Here is a 22,233-nt window from a genome sequence, read left to right as displayed (position 1 = left end):
GGGAGGTGTGGATGGGGAATGGGGAGGTGTGGTTGAGGTTACTGGTATCGCTCATTAATTATTTCATCATGTAGAGCCCGGTCAGAAAGGGGTTGTCTACGTTGTAGCCTCTTCCTCTTTCTGTTCCTCCACTGGCTATTGTACTTCCTCCTCCTGCTCCTCAGCATCTTGCCTGATAGATGGTGGCAAGGGCTGTTCCCTCAATGGCCAGGTTGTGCAGCATGCAGCATACTATCTCCAATCTTGATACCGCTCAGCTGAGTGCTGCAGGGCTCCTCCAGAGTGGTCCAGTCAGCGGAAGCGTTGCTTGACGACACCAGTGTTGTGCTCTATAATGTTCCTTGTGGCAGCATGGCTCTCATTGTATGCCTGCTGTGAACGTGTGCGTGGGTCATGAGCCATGTCATGAGTGGATAACCCTTGTCGCCCAGTAGCCAGCCTTTGACTTGCTGTAGTGTTTCAAATACAGGTGGCACAGCGGACTGCCACAGAATGATGGAATCGTGACTACTGCCAGGATAACGGGCATTGACCTGCATGATGTGCTGTCTGTGGTCGTACACCAGCTGCACATTGAAGGAGTGGAATCCCTTTCAGTTCATGAAAATGGCCGAGTTCAGATGAGGCGCCGCAAAGTAATGTGCGTGCAGTCAATGGCGCCCTGCACCATGGGGAAAGCTACAATCCATGCAAACCATCGTGCTCACTCCGCCTGCTTGTTTCTGGCAAGTGGGAATAAGATGAAGCTGTCTCTCTGTATAGAGGGCCTCAGTGACCTCCCTTATGCAGCAGTGTACTGAAAAATGCAAGATATTGCTTATAGATCCAGCAGTAGCCTGGAAGAAACCAGATGCATAAAAATTAAGAGCCAGGGTCACCTTGACAGCCACAGGTGATGCTGTCCCTGCCCTGCTTTGAGGTTGGCATTGTGGCTGCAGCAGTTGGCAGATTTCAGTCACGACCTCTTAAGTGAAGCGAAGATATTTCAAGCATTGGTCACCGCTGAAGTTGAGGTAAGAGAATTGTTCCCTAAAGACATTCGGTAGATATGGTCTCCTGCTGAGAGCCCTTCTCCCCCCCCCCCCCTCCTCCTGCAGAGCTGGACAAGCTGCTGGGTGGCCTCTCTTCATTCTCCCAGTCATGCTCAATTCTAAGAGGAAGGCCTAACAGGCCACCCATGTCTGGAAGCAACTCGTTTCAGTACAAGCTTTTAAATGAACAGAGAAGTACTTTAGCATCAGCCAGATCACTCCCTGTAGACTATTCAAACTTTAGGCAGGTATAGAAAAGCTCAAAAACATGTACAATTTCACGAGCAGCCAGAAGAAATAATCCAGTATCTGTAAGTAATTCATGATCCCATTACGTAGCGCTGGTGTGGGGCTTGCATGCCATTTAACACCGTGTTCAGCTGTGCGAGTCTAAGACATGGCATAGGCTGGTGTGTGGTGTTCGAAAATAATGGTGCCAAATCAGTGTTGCACACTGACATAATCTGCCTACTGCTGGTGTTCGTTAGGTGTGCGTGTGCAGACCCCTTTACCAAGACGGTGTCCAGCGCACATGCTGTCAGATGTGTGCGCGTGCGTCTCGGACCCCATTTTTCCATCATTTGGATGCTGCCTAGTGCCTAACAAATAGGCGCTGCAGAGCCCAGTTTCTCCCCCCTTGCAGTCTGCCTACTTTTGTAGCATATATTACAGTTCCTTGTAGTAGGGTTGCTCTGCACTGAATGTTTAACTTTGGCTTATTCTCTTCATACTGTGCATCCAAGTGCCTTAAAGTTGGTTTAAAAAGTGAAGTGATGCAGAAAACTATGTAGTTCACTCTTGTTTAATGCAGTTAATTTCAATCTTTGTGGTTAATAGGCTGCGGTTAGTGGTAGTCTTAACTGAATTGAACAGATCAATATATTATTTCTGAAGAACTATTAGTATTACTTTGTTCTAATAATTCAACTGTATTAGCAGAATGTATGAGAAGTTTACAAAGCTGAAGTGCAGTACTTATAAGGATCTGTTTCCTTCCCTTAGGATATAAAGTAGCTGTTCAGTCTAGAAGGCCGATCTCATTAATGCATCCTCCTGGTGAGGAACTTTCCGTTTTGGAACACGTATCGGGAAATGTACTTCCCATGATTTTCTCTTCATTAATTGTAATGGACGGAAAATCTTGGGAAGTATGTCAACGATATTCTGATGTGTGCACCAGTGCATGAGGCTCCCTGCCGGGAGCAGAATTTCATAAAATCGCCCCTTTGGTACTTTGGCCAAATATGCTTGTTCAAAAAGATCCAGTTAACTGAATATATGGGTTTCTAAGTTTTCACAATACTGTGAGTTAGTTTTACATTTAGTAGAGATAAAAGGAAACTTTGGGAATGCTGCAAATCTGATATTAAGAACTGACAATGCTGAAAAGGCAGAGTCGATTGATCAGCATCTAAAATAGACAGATGGGTTATGCCCAAAATGTTAACCCTTTATCAAACTGTCTGATAACCTATCTTCCTCTTTTAGCAGCTGACCTGATCATGCTGCTGTGCAGTTTCTAGTTTGTTTTTACATTAGTTTTATTTTAGAGTTTGGACATTGCACCCGGATGCTCCCCTCCTAACGCCGCCCCCCCCCCCCCCCCCCCCCGGTCTCTGCACCTGCTTAATATCTGTTACATCTCCAGCTTTTTCCAGTTCTGATGAAAGGTCCCAGACCTGAAACGTTAACTCTGTTTCTCTCTCCACGGATGCTGCCTGGCCTGCTGAGTATTTCCAGCGTTTTCTGTTGTTATTTCATAAACTGTACAGTGATCTGTTCAAGCCATACATTTTAGTACTGTTTTCAGCTCCCAAGGGAACCATCCAAGCCATGAAGGCAGAGAAGGGCCAGGAGGCTGATCCCTAGTGGGAGTTCTGCGAATATGCTAGAAATACTCACTCTTCAGTTTGGCCAGGAGGCAGATGAGAGAGCATCTTATTGAGCTAGTACATGGAATGGAAAAGGTTAATCTGGAGCACTATTTTAAATTAAACCACAATGCAAGACAAAGGAATATAAATACAAACTGATATCAGGAAGCACTTCTTCACACAGTGATTAACACCTGGAATGGTAGTGGGGGCAGAAGAATCCCGAGTGATCCAGAGCATTGTTAGATGTTGCTTTTGGGAGGATTCTAGCTTTCTATGGAAAGATAAGCCAGGTGGCCTTCCTCCTCTACTCACCTTACACTGTAAGTATTATATTTTTTCTAATTGGTGGAAAATATACATGTAAAGGTTAAAGCGGTTTCAATTCTTAGTGAATGATGGAGTTAGAATGTCTAGGAGTGCATTTCCTAGACGTTATTGCAGAAGATACAAGTGGTTCGACAATTTTTAGGAAAGCCTGTAGTTTACCAACAAAATGCAATCTGAGCACACCTTCCAGTGTATTTTAAATTTAGTGCAATTCTGTTGCCCTTGCTGTACTTCCTGAATTTTTTGGATTACCCGCTGGATAAAATGACATTATTTTGGTATCCAATGGAGGAGTAATTGACCATGTTTTCTATTTGATTGTCCTAGCACTACCTCCCATACCCGAGAGTGCACATTTTTTTTTAACAATTAGCCTTTTTCAGGTTTCTTAAGCTCTTCTCTCCCATTCAAATTGCGGAAGACCTGTAACATTTCGAGCAGCTCCGTGGATTGGTGTGAATCTGAACATTTCACTACCTATCAGCTAACTTTGAGCTGTTGCTTATTCCGAAGCAAGGTGTGGAAAGATGTGGGCTATACTGTACTCCACTTTGTATAGAAGGGGACAAAACTGAGTGACTTGATGTGACTGTTAAAGGACAGGTGGGTTCAGAGCTGCCAACAGTGGGGTTGTTAGGAGTGATAGTTTGATGGTCAAGAATTATATTACAACCCATGTCTCTGTGTTTATATTTTTTAAGAGTGGCATACATTGAAATCTGTTGTGGTTTTAAGTCAAAATGAGGGTTTGCCATTTGAAAAGAATGCCGGTGAGGCCATTCATTACAATCCACTACTATGATCAGCTTCACCAATGAAGAGCCTTGTAGCATGGTGCCATGAATGTACTGACTGCCTCTGGTTACTCACAGAGGAAAGCAATTGCAATCATTCCTCTGTTTCAGACTTCTCATTCCTTAACCATCACCCTGCAGAACTATTCCTTGCTGTACAGAGTTACCTATGCTATTGTGAAACACAGTTAGCGATTTGGGAATAGGTTTGCTGAGTTTTAAGGTGTAGTTGAAAGCATTGCGTCTTGTCCAATGAGCACTTCACTACCTATCAGCTATCTTTGAGTTGTTACTTATTCGAAGCAAGGTGTGGAAAGATGTGGACTATACTGTACCTGCCCTTGGCTCTAAATCTAGATAAAATGACATTATTTTGCTGTCTAATTCAGGAGTAATTGACCTTGTTTCCTACTTGATTGTCCTAACACTACCTCCCATACCCGAGAGTGCACATAGAGTAACCATGAGCGTTAAAAAAAAAAAAAAAAGCACTGCTTCAGATGGAGTCTGCTTCTTCCATGCTATAGAATCATAGAATTGTACAGCACAGAAGGAGGCCATTCGGCCCATCGTGCTTGTGCTGGCTCTTTGAAAGAGCTATACTAGCACAAACTCTGGGCGTCTCATCATGACCTGTGGGGCTGACCTTTTGATATGTTTTGCCAGTGAGGGTGGCTCCTTGCCAGTACCATGCATTTGGAAAATCAGCCCTATAGTATAATTTGCAGTAATTTCTCCTGTGGAAAGGGCTTTTACCATTTGTTTTATTGGCCATTTTGTTTCCTTTTAGTTGATATAATGCTTGGTTGTACTTCACTTTTGTAATTTATATTAGTTTCCCAACATGGTCTTGACTCTTCTATCTTTTGTAACTTCCTGTAGAATTATAACTCTTCTCCCTCCCCGCACCCCCCCACTCTCTTTCTCTGACTCTAGTTTCTTGTTCACCTCCCCCCCCCCCCCCCAAACCCCTTTTACCCCCACCATTGGCAGCCGTGCCTTCAGCCACTTAAGCCCACTCCCTAAACCTCTCTCCTCTCGAGCTCCCTTTCCTCCTTTAAGACTTTCCTCAAAACCTACCTCTTTGACCAAGCTTTTGATCGCCCCTCTAACTCTTTCCATCTTTGGCTTGGCGTCTGTTTTTCATTACGCCTCTGTGACCCGCCTTGAGGCTTTTTTCTGTGTTAAAAACACTGCATCAATGCGAGTCATTGCAGTTCAAAATCTTCTATTTTTCTGTGAATTTTTGCTTTATTCTCATTTCAATGTCAGGGTTCACTTCAGTATTTTTTTGTTTCAGTATTTTTTTCCTTTTGAGGAGGTAGGGGTGTTACTATTATTATCTTTTTATATATGTGAGTATGTCTAAACATTATAAATGGTTTCCATAGAAACTGTAGTGCATGTTTGAGGGTTCTTAAAATTCTTTGCATGAGAACTTTTTTTTAAGTGTGCGTCTAATGGTGGAAAAACATTACAGTGGTAACTGAACTTCTTTTCCAGCATCCAATTTAAAACCTGAGATTTTAGACCTATTGTAGCACTGTATATGATTGTAGTAGTCATTGCTAATGAATGGTGCTGCTTATACATGTCAATTTGCACTGTAACAGTAAAGTTGGCAAAAAAGGCCTTTTAAGTACCTGTAATTGCTATGCGTCTGTTTTAAAGTCTGAGCTTGGTGCATTATTCTTACGGGACTTTGTTTGCTATGTATTACTGATGCAAGAAATTGCTTGCCCAAGCTATTATTCTGTATCATTGGTTGGTGTTTCTAATTACAAAGTGGCTACGTCACCATGTTTGAATATTACAGATTGGGCCTTGTTAATTGTTCACAGTAACCCGCCCACTTCATTGTCTGTGTTATTGAAAGTTTTGTCTCATGATTCTGTATTGTTGGAATAATTTAAATTGAGTTTGGTTTTGGGGAAAAAACTATTACTGTTTCAAATGTTGGTTTTTTCTGCTTTTGATTAGGATTTTCAAGCAGAAAGCAGGTATTGCATAAAAAATGCCATGGAACATTTCCCAATTTATTCTCATTTTATGTAGATGAAGGAAAATATAAGATGGCCGGAGTTGATGTTTGGCATGGAAAAGTTTGTAGGCTAGTTACTAATTGCTGTAAATAATAAAGCTTTTGTTGTAAAATTCAAGTGCATACACATTCTTTAATGTACTCATTGTGCTGGATAGTGGAAATTTGGTATGGCAAGAAAATGGAATAAAACTCGTGTCTGTGTGTGGTCGTGTAGTGGTCATGTTATTGGACTTCTAATCCAGAGGCCTGGACTAATAATCTAGAGAATTTGAATTCCAAGCAGTGTTTTCCTCCATGGGCCTCTTACTGTAATCGCACACTGCCACTCTTCTCATGCCCTTTTAATATTGCTTTTTTTTTTAAAGCAACTGTTAAATTCTCTTTTAAAATAATGTATGGACTCTGCTTTATGACAGCAAATTCCACATTCAGCGGTGCCGATGGCTGCCCTCAACCTCACCAATTTGCTTACCCATAAGCAGCTGTCTCCTACTGGTGTGCAGGCTGGTACCTCTGCCTGAGTGGCCACTTTTCAGTCTTGGTTCAGTGGTAGTACTCTCTACTCTGAGTCAAAAGATGCGGGTTCAAGTCCCACTCTTTAGTACAGTACTTTGGAGTGCTGCACTGTTGGAGGTGCCATTTTTTGGATGAGACGTTATCCTAAGACCCCATCTTCCCCCTCATGGATGTAAAAGTTCCCATGGCACTATTCGAAGAAGAGCAGGGGAGTTCTTCCCAGTGTCCTGGTCTATATTTATACCACAACCAACACCTAAAAACAGATTATTATGTCATTATCACTTTGCTGTTGGAACCATGCTCTGTGCAAATTGGCTGCCGCATTTTCCTACATTACAACAGTGACTACACTTCAAAAGTACCTGTAAAGCACTTTGGGGTGTCCTGAGGTCATGAAAGGTGCTATATAAATACTTTTCTAAACGGAGAATATCAACAGGTCATTAGACTGTGGAGGCATCGCAGCAGAGCCCGATCCTCTCCTTACCCGATGCCCACACCTGCGCACTTCTAGTGCTCCTGCTGCCACTCCGGTTGACATCAGCAAATTCAGCTCCGACTTGGGCTTGACCCTAGGATCTTCCTGGTGTCGCATGCTCCGTTCCACACTGCGCAGCCACAATTTACTCATTGGGCTGTCGGGTGAGGCTAGTGCACGGTATTGTCCCTCTCGCCACATCAACTCTTCCTAGTGGTTCAGGTCACTTGTATGCACGTTGACACTTCATGTATTTCACAGGAAGATTTAACCTATAGAACCACGCATCAAGAATATTTAAAATATGACTTAGAGTGGCAGTAACAGTGCTAATCCAAAAAGTAACACTGGAAGCATTTACTTTAGATAACTAAGATAAAGCAGTTCCGTGGACTAATATTTCTCTATGAGTTTATAAGGACTGTTGAAGCAGTGAAATCCACACAGCATATGCTAGAATGTACCACTGATTTAATAAGCATTAGCCTAATTGTTCTTTTAAAGTGCAGTTCTATCTATTTTATCTAAATGGAAATATTTGCATATCCTCCTGTGGCCATCCACTTTGATGTTAATTATCCAATCTTTGAAATGTTTCAGTAGGTAATAGCCAATAAAATGAAAGTAATCTTTTGGTAATAGTACTGTAGCATTATTTGTATTTTATGACACCATGAATTTTCCAGCGAACGTTTCAAACTATTTCAAATATTTGTATCCGACAGTTTTCTTAAGGAAAACATGGAAATCTTACCAATGTAGTGATACACAATTACAGTATGTGTGGAATGAATAACGGAACTATATCCTTCAGTAATAGGTGGCGAGAGCAGTGTCGTGGTTATTGCAATGGACTTGTAACATTGAGGCTGAGTGTTCAAATCCCACCATGGCAAATTGTGAAATTAAATTCAATAAATCTAGTCATTTGTGGGTTGGCAAGTTGTAGTAAAAACCCAACGGGTTCACTAATGTCCTTCAGGAAACCACTAACCCTGGTCTGGCCCACTTCTGTCTCCCGTGGACATTATGCTCTTTGAAGTGGCCTAGCAAGCCACTCTATTGTACAACCAATCACTCAAAGAAGTGGTATTGGCTGATCTAGGCCACTAGGAGGGCAATAAATGCAGCTTTGGCAGTCATCCACGCCCCAAGAGCAAAGTAAAAACAAAACCGAAGAATTGGTTCACTTCATAGGGTAGATGGAAATCTGGAACTCTCTTCCCCCAAAAAGCCATGGATGCTGGGACAATTGCCATGTCTAACTTGACTGCTGCATTTTCCAACATTACAAAAGTGACTACACTTCAAAGTACTTAATTGGCTGTAAAGTGCTTTGGGATGTCATGAGGTGGTGAAAAGTGCAATATCAATGCAAGTGCTTTCCTTTCCTGAAAAAATTCTCTTCCCATTGCTCAGCCCAAAACTCTCCTTAGCTTTACATTAATTGACAGTAAATTGGCACTTTCACTCGGAGAAGATATATACTTGTTGTGGAAAAAATGCCACAAAAGATGTACTGAGCGATGCTTTGTTGACAATGGATGATCAAATGGAAAGTTTTCCACTCGCTAACACCACCATTCTTTTGCTTGGGCAACAAAATACACAATTTATTTTTACTAACGTAGCGTAGAGAAAAGGCCACTGAGCCAATCCAAATTTCTGTCATCAAGATTCTATATCGGATCTCGGTATGACTGCTATCCCAGCTTATATACTCTAAACCTAAATGACTGCACTCTGCTAAATCAGGAATCAATTCCTATTGAATGGTTCAATTTAGTCAATGTTAGTGCTTGCAGGTATTATTCCTTTAGCCTTTTTAACCTGTTTAATCCACTGGAGACCTTGTAGAATGTTCCCCATCTTCTCTTCCCTATTCCATGATTGGCCACTGCCAGATTATTGCATTCAGACTAAAATTCACAATTATTTACAAATAAGTTAATTACAGAGAGGGAAGGGCTGTGTGGCTGAAAGTCGTTCTAAGTAGTCGAAGATAACATTGGCGAGATTTTTATATATTTTTTCTGTGTTTGCTATGATGACTTTTTTTAGAACTATATAATTGGGTGCGTGGGAGCTAATTTCTGGGATTTGATTGGTTGCTTTTTCGTGACGGTTGCTAGTTTTTAGTTGCTTTTAGTGAATGAAAAGTTTTAATAACGCAGTCTTTTTTTTAGATAATTAGTTTTTAATTGGTTGAATTTTTTGCTAGGTCAAATTTTCCCCTCGGTATGTTTTGCATTCCGTGGGTATGTCATACACTTCCCCAGGCCTTGGAGACGCAGAACTCTGAATTTTTAAAAATCTATTCATATAATTAATTCTTGGGATGTGGGCGGTGTACATTCTCATCATCTCTATTTTGATAATGGGAAATCTTCTATCCATCTGCCCATTCATGTGTGCTAAACTTTAAGAACAGCATTACTAATCTATGTCAAATTTTACTGGAGGATGTGAAAGTTTTAGGTTTTGAAGTTGGGTTCTGATTTGAGAAATATTAAGGTGTTAATATGTCTCTTGCAGTTGTATAATTACATATCTTGCACACTAACAGGGCCCCCTTACCTGAATGTACCAGTATATGTCAAGAATGTGCAATCAATGTGTTCTGCTCGTTCAGTTGCACTGATTTTAATTCTAAGTTTTTCTTTTCTTCCCTTATGCATCCCATCCTGAAGCCATTAACTCCTTAATAACAACAGAAAATGCTGGAAAAACTCAGCAGGTCAGGCAACATCCGTGGAGAGAAATTTGAGTTTTGTTCGATCGCAGCCTTGCCTTCGATCTATTTTATTTTCTTTCCAGTTTTGAAGAAGGGTTTCGACCCGAAACGTCAACTCAAATTTCTCTCCACGGATGTTGCCTGACCTGCTGAGTTTTTCCAGCATTTTCTGTTGTTATTTCGGATTTCCAGCATCTGCAGTATTTTGCTATCCCATTAACTCCTTATTGGGATAGTTACATAGATTCCAGTAGCAGCCTGGTACCTTACCCATTAGGCCATTCCTTTCATGTGAACCCTTTCCTAATGCCTGCAAACGTTCCAGTAGTAACCCTGGCCCTTCTTTCCCTCCTCTCTCAACCTAGGGATGCTGCGTTCAATCATAATGGTTCACAGCCTGGATGGGGGAATCAAGCCCAGGGACTTTCTGATCATAACTTCTCATTTCTATTAGTTATTTAACTTTGGCTGTTTCAAATAATAAAATAAATTAGAATTTGCAATTTTTAAAAATATTTTTCCAAATCTAAAGCAGATTTAGCATGTACTGTAATATGTTCTGCGATTGTTAAATATAGTGCTGTTTTGCAGTATTTTAATGGCACTGAGTTCCAGACTCAACCTTAAGTTCAACAATTTCAGATCATAACCTCTGCCCCTTTTTTTTGGATGGCAGCTGTTGATGATTCTGATATTCCCATTTACACCTCCTCTAGACCCACCTTTTATTTCTTTACTTGTCCCATTACCATCTCCTTTTGCCTCGCACCATCATCCCTTTTGTCATTTAATCTCTCCTGCCTTCCACCCGATCACAGACCTTCCCTTTTGTTCTTTCCTCCCCTCCCTCCTTTCCCTGCCCTTCTACTTGCTTAAAACCTGTTACATCTCTAATTTTTTCCAGTTCTGATGAAAGGTCATTGACCTGAAGCATTAACTCTGTTTCTCTCTCCACAGATGCTGCCTGACCTGCTGAGCATTTTCTGATTTTATTTCAGATTTTCAGCTTCCGCAGTATTTTGCTTTTGTACCTGTACATTGGAGATTGACAGTGGGAAAGGCCTTAGTGCGCAGTGCTAAACTACTACAGCTTCAGCATGAACTACAAATCCACTGAGGGAATTAAGGGGGGAGAGGAAATATCTTTTACAGGAGACTTTGGTTTATCCGGAGGTTGTATGTCCGGAAACCTCGATCTACCGGCAGAAATCAGGAGCTGTTTTGTTAGCTTTTTTTTTTCCAACAGTCAGGCTCTGGAAAGTCTCTCTGAAGCTGTTGCTAAGCTACAGAGACGCTTCCAAGGTACGGGCCAACTGTTTACAAGCTGTTGCTAAGCAACAGTGTTTGTTGTCAGATATGGAGTTTTGATAGATCGGCAACAGCTGGGTCCCGTCGGTGCCAGATATAACACAGTTTCCTGTATAATCATGTAAATATCTTTTAAAAAAAAAAAAAAAAAAATGTTTTGGCGAGGGAAGAATAAACAAATAAATAAACATACTTGCATCCTAAGCTTAGCTGTATCTGCATTTTATGCTGGAAATGCATTGTGGGAGACACAGCAAAAATATGGGCCGCGATTTTCCCTACCTCGGCGGATCTGTGGCGGGTCACGGTCCTACTGCTGGCTCCATCTGGCCTCCGACATGACTTTGCCCTGGTTGGGCTTGTTAAGCCCAGCCAATTGAAGGAAGCGGGTCTGATGACGATGTGTCATCAGCCGGTTTCCTTAAAGGGACCATGCGCAAATTTACTTTGACATTTGTGCTGTCAGTGTTCTACAGCATTGAAGTGCGACAAGCACTGCACAAAGGTCCACGGCTGCACCTAGGCTCTCCCATGACTCCCTCCATATGCTTATGGAGGAAGTCACAGCACAGAGCTCTTCCCTTCCAATGGGCGGAAGTGACCTCCCCAGGAGACCAACACAGCCTGGTTGCACATTGCAAAGGAGGGCACAAGCAGGGATGTTGTCAGGAGGACCAGGCTGCAATGGTGCAAACCTTTCAGTGATCTCAGTAGATCATGAAACGTTACTGCAAAGCCACACTCAACCTCACCCTGCTGTGCCACTCATCACATCCCCATCGCTCTGCCTTCCCTACCCTACTCCTGCATATCCTTACTCACACCAACTTACCTTGCACCTCCACCCATCCCTCTCTATCTATGTTATCACTTCCCCATCTCAGTAGCCTCCCCTCATACTTGCCCTCATCCTAGTCCAATCATACCAACTAACAACACACAAGGGTAGGCATGCGTGTGTTTTAGCCAATGTTCATGTGACGTTTCTGTTAATATGCTGTCAAACATTGAAATCTTTGTTTTCAGTACTTTGCGTTCTTGGACATTTGTATGCACCTTTGGAAGTGGCTTAGTGAGTTGCAGTGACTGGTGAGACATAATAGTACCCCTCCCGCAATGCTAATGAGTGTGAAAGGAATGGCTTGGCCATTGTAGGGATGCTTTATGTTGTTGGTGTTGGGTGGTGCCAACCTGGTGCATCATGTGGCAGCCAGGGTGTGCAGTGTCAAGTGAAGTAAATGTGGCCATGGTGAGCCTATCCATGGTGTCCCGGGCAGCAATGTGGTCGAGTGCTGATGCCCTCTGCCCTGTGCAGCATCAGGTGGTTGTGGAGAAGGTTGGTGTGGTTGTTGGTGCTGCTGGCGTGCCTGGTGATGCTGGTGTTGGGGCTGACCGTTGTCAGAATCTGAGGATCAAGGTGAGACAGTATAAAGTGCACCCATGCTGATGGAATAGATGGCAGGTGAAGTAGAGATGACAGAAGTGATCTGTCAATGGTGGGAGAGGTAATGAGGTCAGACTGGATGGAGACTTGAATAAAAACTTGCAGCATTCAGAACCTGTAGTGGAAATGCAGTTTAGAGAAGCTAGTGGTTAAGGGAACAAATCAGCTGGGAGCTTTGATTTGACATTTGAAGTTGTCAACTCAACAGCTGATTCAATGGCGAGTGTCCTCGTGCCTCAGCGTCACAGACTGGGTCTAGGCACAGTGGGAAACCGGTGGGCAACCTGTCAAATTCAAAAAGCTGGGAAAAAAGCATTAAGTGGCTGTAAACTAGTCACTAATGATTTGAATTGGGTCCTCCTGCCTGTTTGGTCTGCTCAGTGCTGGCAGACCCGACATCAGAAAATGCAGGTGTGTGCGTTTTGACAGTGGATTCCTGACCCGTTGTCAATCATTTTAAATTTCATAGCTGACCCGCCATCACTCTGGTCCGCTGAGCGCCGGCAAAATCGCGGCCCACGGAATCAAAATAACTGGAATAAGAGGTTTTGGGGAGGTAAAAACTAATCTATTTGCATCTTTCATAAGCTTTGTAAAAGTTGTGTAAATAGTATTACATATACCTACGGGGCCCTGTATCTCCTAGCATATGTAATGATTGTACCTTGTTCCAATCGATAATATTACTTTAGCTGTATTAGTAGTGGATGAACTGCTGTTGGGTTTAGACTGCAGCCTGGTGTCAGCAAATGCCCAAACGTCCAGGTCTTGGACTACCTTTTGAGTAACACTGTTACCAGTTTATAGGTAGAGTTTCAAAAATTGGTGAAATATTGTAGTATGTATTTTATATCTGTACCTTTTACATTAAGTACCGGAGTTGTTAAATACTGTTTGCCAGAGCAGTGAGCTGACTGGTCACTTATTAGCAGCCCTAGAAGAGCCAAGTTTCTCTGAATTGTTAGGGATGCAAACACAGGTAAATTGTATTTTGTACTAGTTTTTGTCCCAGTAATACTTCAAACAAAAGTGAGTGTTATGGTAAGGTGCAGCAAAGGAAGTTTGTGGTATTATTGCTTCTGATGGGACCTTTTTATTTTTGCAATGCAAGCTTGTACTTCGTGTCTTGGACTTGGTGCTCAAGTGAATGTTCTAACTTTTTGTATTACAAAAACTGTCTGTCAAAATCTTCCAACCTGCAATTGAAAGAAGGTGATCCTGTTATTCCTTCCCATTCTCTGTATGGCGGATCTCATCAAGTGGTGTCCTCTTTCTCAGATAGTCTCTGGCTGAAGGAGTGCATAACGCTACTGTGGCATCGGGTACGTGTAGCTAGTGAAGGGGAGGGGCTCCCAGTGCAGAGTGGCTACAGGAGGCAGGAACGTGAGGAAATGTGTGGAGGAGGGCTGAAGTGGCTAAAATCTAAAACCAAGCTTGTTGGAGGAAAAGGGAATATCTCTGGTATGTATTAAGGCCACTACTGTATTCATTAATTCCAGGAAGCAGATACCACAGACAAAATGTTTACAGTAAGAATTATAAATTTTATTTTTTGTTCTTTGGGAATATATAATTAAAATGAGTGGAAAACCTCACACGTGAGACCATTTTGCCATCTCTCAACTTTCATCACTAGATTTAATGCAGCCTCTTGGGTTAGTGGCTGTACTTGTTGATATTCACACAGCCCCTTCACACTAACTGCCCCAATAGCTCCAAGTCATATACCCCCATTGATACTGAAATAACGGGTGGCTAATATAAAAAAATTAAGGGAAAAAACAAATCTAAATTTTTAATTTCTAAGGGTTTGCTTGTAAAATGTAGTAATCTTGCTTACTTTGCTTTTTCTAAACCAGGGGTTATTGCCCATAAGCCACCGGCCCTGACAGTCTGGCCTACGAAGCCCAGACAGCTCAGTCCTAGTTACGCTTCAATTTCTTGCTCCTTTGTCATGTTTGATTCTCACCAGTCTACAAGTTTGGAAATGGCATTTCTTAGCACTGTCCCTCAATTGTAGACAAATCCCAGATCAGAACAGCAACATCTGTTGGCATCTGCAGATAAAGATAATACAAGTTATTAAGAAATAAAAACAGAAAATGCTGGAAATACTCAGCAGGTCAGGCAGCATCTGTGGAGAGAGAAACCGTTAACGTTTCAGGTCGATGACCCTTCGTCAGAATTGGAAAAAGTTAGAGATATAACAGGTTTTTAAGCAAGTGTAGGCAGGGAAAAGGGGGGAGGGGAAGAAAGAACAAAAGGAAAGGTCTGTGATAGATTGAAAGCAGGAGAGATTAAGAGCAAAAGGGATGATGGTGCAAGGCAAAAGGAGATGATACTGGGACAAGTTAAGAAACAAAAGATGACTCTAGATGAGGTGTAAATGGCGATGGCAAAATGATCGACAGCTGCCATGTGAGAGAGAGAAGAAAAAAAAGATAGGGACAGAGGTTATAGTCTGAAATTGTTGAACTCGATGTTGAGTCCAGAAGGCTGTAAAATGCCTAATCGCAAGATGAGGTGCTGTTCCTCGAGCTTACGTTGAGCTTCATTGGAACAGTGTAAGAGGACGGGGAGGCCAGAGTGGGAGTGGAGCGGAGAATTAAAGTGACAGGCGACTGGAAGCTCGGGGTCACCCTTACGGACTGAACGGAGATGTTCCGCAAAGCGGTCACCCAATCTGCATTTGGTCTCCCCAATGTAGAGGAGACCACATCGTGAGCAGCGAATACAGTATACTAGATTGCAAGAAGTACAAGTAAATCGCTGTTTCACCTGGAAGGGGTGTTTGGAGCCCTGGTCAGTGGGTAGGGAGGAGATAAAAGGGCAGGTGTTGCATCTCCTGCGCTTGCACGGGAAGGTGCCGAGTGAAGGGGAAGGGGTGTTGGGGGTGATTGAGGAGTGGACCAGGGTGTCGCGAAGGGAGTGGTCCCTTCGGATTGCTGAAAGGGGAGATGAGGGGAAGATGTGTTTGGTGGTGGGATCATGGCGGAGGATGATCCGTTGAATGTGGAGGCTGGTGGGGTGAAAGCTGAGGACAAGGGGAACCCTATTGTGGTTCAGGGAGGGAGGGGAAGGGGTGAGAGCAGAAGTGCGGGAAATAGAACGGACACGGCCGTGTCAACCACAGTAGAGGGGAATCCTCGGTTGAGGAAAAAGGAAGACATGTCGGAAGCACTAGTATGGTGGCATCGTCAGAGCAGATGCGGCGGAGACAGAGAACAAGTTATTAAGAACATGGATTTAAACTTTGTATGTGACCCCTGAGGATTCATAGTATGTAGCCAAATGCCCCACAAAGGCAAAAACCTTGGTAACTCCTGTTCTGAAGTATCTAGGGAACTGTAAAGTTTATCAGACTATGTGCTGAAAAGCCAATGGTGGGTCTGCAGCTTCTGCAGAGTGAAGTGCCGAGCTCTTCATGGCCCTGCAAAGGTATTTTACCATTTTGTGGTACACTAGGGCAGAGGCGTGCTTACATTGGCTATAAATTGTGACCATGTTGCAGACACTGCCGGATCGCATAGTTTTGTGACACTTGTGTATGCGAGCAGCCGAGGAGGAGCGGACCTAACCGGGAACCGGAGCAGAGAGGAAAAAATCCAGGAGTCTAAAAAACAAGGAGTGAAGTCACAGGAAAGCAGGGAAGTGATTGGTTGGTCAGTATTTCTCTCTTTATCTTGGGCATTGGTTTAAATTAAGAGCCGGGATTAAAAACTAAATGTTCAAAAAGAGGGAGCTGATTGGTGAGTATCTGGTAAGTGTTTTTACTTGGCTTTCTTAAAGTTTTTAAGTTTATTCCAGCTAGGTTAGTAAATAGTCTGTTAATTAGAGGTATGGCAGGGCAGCTCACACCCATGGAATGCACATCCTGTGCCATGTGGGAAGTCCTGGACACCCCCCGTGGTCTGGATGACCACATGTGCGGGAAGTGTCGCCAGCTACAGCAGCTCGAGCACCGGGTTATGGAGCTTGAGCGGCGGCTGCAGTCATTGCTGTGCATCCGAGAGGCTGAGAGCTACGTGGCTACCACTTTTTGGGAGGTGGTCACCCCGCAGCTTAAGAGTTTGCAGGCAGAGAGCGAATGGGTGACCGCCAGACAGAAGAGGAGGACCAGGCAGGTAGTGCAGGAGTCCCCTGAGCCCATCTTGCTCACCAGCCAGTATTCGGTGCTGAGCAATGGTGAGGGCGATGGTTCCTCTGGGGAGTGCAGCCAGAGCCAAGTCCACAGCTCCATGGAAGGCTCAGCTGCACAGGTGAGAGGGAAGAGGAGAGGGAGAGCAATAGTGATAGGAGATTCAATAGTTAGGGGAGCAGACAGGCGTTTCTGCGGCTGCAGACGTGGCTCCAGGATGGTATGTTGCCTCCCTGGTTCCAGGGTCGCTGAACGGCTGCAGGGCATTCTGAGGGGGGAGGGTGAACAGCCAGAGGTCATGGTCCACATCGGTATGAAGAGGGACGAGGTCCTGCAGGCAGAGTTTAGGGAGCTAGGGAAGAGGTTAAAAAGCAGGACCTCAAAAGGTAGTAATCTCCGGATTACTACCAGTGCCACATGCTAGTGAGTTCAGAAATAGGAAGATAGAGCAGATGAATGCGTGGCTGGAGAGATGGTGTAGGAGGGAGGGCTTTAGATTCCTGAGGAATTGGAACCGTTTCTGGGGGAGGTGGGACCTCTACAAGCCAGACAGGTTGCACCTGAATGGGACCAAGATCCTCGCGGGAGGGTTTGCTAGTGCTGTTGGGGAGGGTTTAAACTCGCTTGGCAGGGGGATGGAAACCCAAGTATAGAGTCAATAGGAGGGAAGAAAAACTGGAATTGGAAAACAAAAATGTAGAAAGTATATTGGAAGGACAGAGGAATCAAGGGCTAGATAGCAGTCAACAAGGAGGTTTGCCTGTACTAAATGGTATATACTTCAATGCAAGGAGTATAGCGAACAAGGCAGATGAGCTGAAGGCACGGGTAGATACTTGGGACTATGATATTATAGCTATTACAGAGATGTGGCTGAAAGAGGGGCAGGTATGGCAGCTCAACATTACTGGTTACAGGATTTTCAGACGGGATAGAGAGGGAGGTAAAAAGGGAGGGGGGGTTGCGGTATTGATGAAACTATTACAGCTGTGAGGAGGGCTGATATGTTGGAGGGATCATCAAACAAGGCAATATGGGTCGAATTGAAAAACAAAGAAGGGGCGATCACACTGCCGGGAGTGTACTACAGACCCCCAAACAGTGAGAGGGAGATAGAAGAACAAAAACTATAGGGCAGTAATAGTAGGGGATTTCAACTACCCCAATATTAACTGGGATAAAATTAGTGTGAAGGGTATAGAGGGTGCGGAATTCCTAAAATGCATCCAGGAGAACTTTTTTAATCAGTATGTAGCAAGCCCAACAAGGGAGGGGGCGGTTCTGGACTTAGTTTTAGGGAATGAAGCTGGGCAGGTAGAAGGCGTATTAGTGGGGGAGCATTTTGGTGCTAGTGACCATAATTCTGTTAGATTTAAGGTAGTTATGGAAAAGGACAAGGATGGACCAGGAATAAAAATTCTAAATTGGGGAAAAGCAAATTTTGCTAAGCTCAGAGGGGAGTTAGCCATTATGGACTGGAAACAGCTACTTGAAGGTAAATCAGTGTCAGAGCAGTGGGAGGCATTCAAGGAGGAGATCCGGAGGGTTCAGACCAAATATGTGCCCTTAAAGAAAAAAGGTGGGACTAACAAATCTAGAGACCCCTGAATGTCTAGGGACATACAGGGTAGGATAAAGAAAAAAAGGGAGGCGTATGACAGATACCGAGGGCTAAATACTCCAGAATCGTTAGAGGAGTACAGAAAGTGCAGGGGTGCAATTAAAAAGGATATTAGGAAAGCAAAGAGAGAGCATGAAAAATTCTTGGCAAGTAAAGTCAAGGAAAACCCAAAGATGTTTTATAAATATATTAAGAGTAAGTAACACGATAGGGCAGCACGGTGGCATAGTGGTTAGCACTGTTGCCTCACAGCGCCAGGGACCCGGGTTCGAATCCGGCCTCGGGTGACTGTCTGTGTGGAGTTTGCACATTCTCCCCGTGTTTGCGTGGGTTTCCTCCGGGTGCTCCGGTTTCCTCCCACAGTCCAAAGATGTGCGGGTTAGGTTGATTGGCTATGATAAATTGACCCTTAGTGTTAGGGGGATTAAATACTTGGGTTTACGGGGATAGGGTGGGATATGTGTTGGTGTAGGGGTTACGGGGATTGGGTGGGATATGTGTCGGTGCAGGCTCGATGGGCCGAAATGGCCTCTATCTGCACTGTGGGGTTTCTGTGATTCTGTGAACACATAAATAGGCCAGAAAAAGCAGTAGACCTGAGGATTGGGAGCAGTTTAGGATTCAGCAAAGGAGGACAAAGGGATGAATTAAGAGGGGGACAATAGAGTGAGAATAAGCTTGCAGGGAACATAAAAACTGACTGTAAAAGCTTTTATAGATATGTGAAGAGAAAAAGATTGGTGAAGTCAAGCGTAGATCCCTTGCAGTCAGAATCAGGGGAATTTATAATGGGGAACAAAGAAATGACAGACCAATTAAATACACACTTTGGTTCTGTCTTCACAAAGGAGGACACAAATAACCTCCCAGAAATGTCAGGGAACATAGGGTCTAATGAGAGGGAGGAACTGAAAGAAATCAGTATTTGTAGGGAAATTGACGGGATTGATGGCCGATAAATCCCCAGGGCCTGATAATCTACATCCTAGGGTACTTAAGGAAGTGGCCCGAGAAATAGTAGATGCATTTCTGGTCATCTTCCAAAATTCTATAGACTCTGGAACAGTTCCCATGGATTGGAGGGTAGCTAATGTTATCCCACTGTTCAAAAAAGGTGGTAGAGAAAAAACGAGGAATTATAGACCGGTTAGCCTGACATCGGTAGTGGGGAAAATGCTAGAGTCCATTATAAAAGATGTAATAGCAGAGCACTTGGAAAACAGTGACGGTATCGGACAAAGTCAACATGGATTTACTAAAGGTAAATCGTGCTTGACTAATCTACTGGAATTTTTTGAGGATGTAACTGGTAGAATAGATAAGGGAGAACCAGTGGATGTGGTGTATTTGGACTTTCGGAAGGCTTTCGATAAGGTCCCGCATAAGAGATTAGCATGTAAAGTTAAGGCACATGGGATTGGGGGCAAGGTACTGACTTGGATAAAGAACTGGTTGGCAGACAGGAAGCAAAGAGTTGGAATAAATGGGTCTTTTTCTGAGTGGCAGGCAGTGACTAGTGGGGTACCGCAGGGATCGGTCCTAGGACCTCAGCCATTCACAATATATGTAAATGATCTAGATGAGGGAACTAGATGTAATCTCTCCAAGTTTGCAGACGACACAAAGCTGGGTGGGTGTGTGTGCTGTGAGGAGGATGCCGAGAAACTCCAGTATGATTTGGACAGGTTGGGTGATTGGGCAGATGCAGTATAATGTGGATAAATGCGAGGTTATCCACTTTGGTGGCAAAAACAGGAAGGCAGATTATTATCTGAATGGCAATAGATTGGGAGAAGGGGAAGTGCAACGAGACCTGGGTGCCCTTGTGCAACAGTCGCTGAAGGTAAGCATGCAGGTGCAGCAGGCGGTTAAGAAAGCAAATGGTATGTTGGCCTTCGTAGCGAGAGGGTTCGAGTACAAGAACAAGGATGTCTTGCTGCAGTTGTACAGGGCCTTGGTGAGACCACACCTTGAGTATTGTGTGCAGTTTTGGTTGCCTTATCTGAGGAAGGATGTTCTTGCCATGGAGGGAGTGCAGTGAAGATTCACCAGACTGATACCTGGGATGGCAGGAATGACGTATGAGGAGAGATTGGGTTGATTGGGCTTATACTCGCTGGAGTTTAGAAGAATGAGAGGGGATCTCATTGAAACTTATAACATTCTAACAGGACTGGACAGACTGGATGCAGGAAGGATGTTCCCGATGGTCGGGGAGTCCAGAACCAGGGGTCACAGTCTAAGGATAAGGGATAAGCCATTTAGGACCGAGATGAGGAGGAATTTCTTCACCCAGAGAGTGGTGAATCTGTGGAATTCTCTTCCACAGAAGGCAGTGGAGGCCAATTCATTCAATATATTCAAGAAGGAGTTGGATATATTTCTTAAGGCTAAAGGGATCAAGGGATATGGGGAGAAAGCAGGGACAGGTTACTGAATTTGGATGATCAGCCATGATCTCATTGAATGGCGGAGCAGGCTCGAGGGGCCGAATGGCGTACTCCTGCTCCTATCTTTTATGTTTCTATTGAACTAAAAGTTGTGTTTAAGGTTTTGTTCATGTGCATTACATTAACAAGAGGTAGTAAATTGATCAAAATGTCAGACACCCGCTCCGTAGTTGCGATTAAAAGGACTTGCTTGTATGGTTAAAGCAATTTTGTAATATACAAATTTAAAATGGCTGTCTAGACAGGGGTGATTGGAACTAAGCACAATCTACTCGCTTGTACAAAAGAAGTAACTTGAGCTTGTTACGAGAACAGGAACTGTTATCTTAAGAAAACGTGTTACTGAACAAACCATTGGGCCAGAGACAAAGGGCGGTTGTTGACTAAGCCAAGGCCGCAATCACAGAAGGTCCTGGAACCAACTGATAACAGAAGTGTGATTAATGTCATGCTTTATATTTGTCATTTAGATGTTGATAGCTTTGCACCCGTCCTGAGGGTGGGATGCAATTTGTGTGTATAAATCTAAACTTGAACCAATGTATCGGTGGAGTCGGATCTGAGAGCAGTCTCAGAAAGTTCTCCCCAGGCCTGTGAATAAAGGACCGTTTTGAACCATCACTCGAAGTCTGTCATCTGTACCCAACTAAGCGTCGACCTTGTATATCACTTGGCCCGCTTTAGCTTACATCAGAGGATAACTAAAGAAAGGGTAGGGCCTATTAGCGATCATGAGGATAACCTTTGTGTGGAAGCAGGAGATGTCGGTAGGGTTCTTAATGAATACTTTGCGTCTGTTTTCACAAAGGAGAGGGGCGAAGCAGACATTGCTATCGGGGGAGGAGTGTGAAATATTAGATGAAATAAACATAGTGAGAGAGGAAGTATTAGGGGGTTTAGCAGCTTTAAAAGTGGATAAATCCTCAGGCCCAGACCATTATTTTTCAATCCTCTCTGGTTTCAGTTGTGGTGCTGGAGGACTGCTAATGTGGTACCCTTGTTTAAAAAGGGAGAAAAGGATAGACTGAGTAATTACAGGCCAGTCAACCTAACCTCGGTGGTAGGAAAATTATTGGAAAGAATTCTGAAGGACAGGATTAATCTTCATTTAGAAAGACACGGATTAATCAAAGACAGTCAGCACGGATTTGTTAAGGGAAGGTTGTGTCTGACAAACTTGATTGAATTTTCTGAGGCGGTAACAAGGAGGGTAGATGAGGGTAGTGAATTTGATGTAGTGTATATGGACTTTAGCAAGGCCTTTGATAAGGTTCCACATGGCAGGTTGGCCACGAAGTTAAAAGCCCATGGGATCCAAGGCAAAGTGTCAAGTTGGATTCAAAACTGGCTCGGAGACAGGAAGCAGAGGGTAATGGTTGATGGGTGTTTTTGTGACTGGAAGGCTGTTTCCAGTGGGGTTCCGCAGGGCTCAGTACTAGGTCCCTTGCTTTTTGTGGTATATAGCAAT

The 22,233-nt window shown here is 43.7% G+C and overlaps 1 protein-coding gene across 9 annotated transcripts in view; it reads left to right on the top strand.

The window, feature by feature from the left end:
• Positions 1 to 22,233, top strand: part of LOC147115349 (cAMP-regulated phosphoprotein 21-like) — a 789,554-nt gene that overhangs the window by 75,060 nt on the left and 692,261 nt on the right. The window lies entirely within an intron of this gene.

This window comes from Somniosus microcephalus, chromosome 7, assembly GCF_052327205.1.
Source record: "Somniosus microcephalus isolate GS21.2 chromosome 7, FLI_Smic_1.0, whole genome shotgun sequence".
Classification (NCBI taxonomy): Eukaryota; Metazoa; Chordata; class Chondrichthyes; order Squaliformes; family Somniosidae; genus Somniosus; species Somniosus microcephalus.
This window is presented reverse-complemented; position numbering and strand designations above follow the sequence as displayed.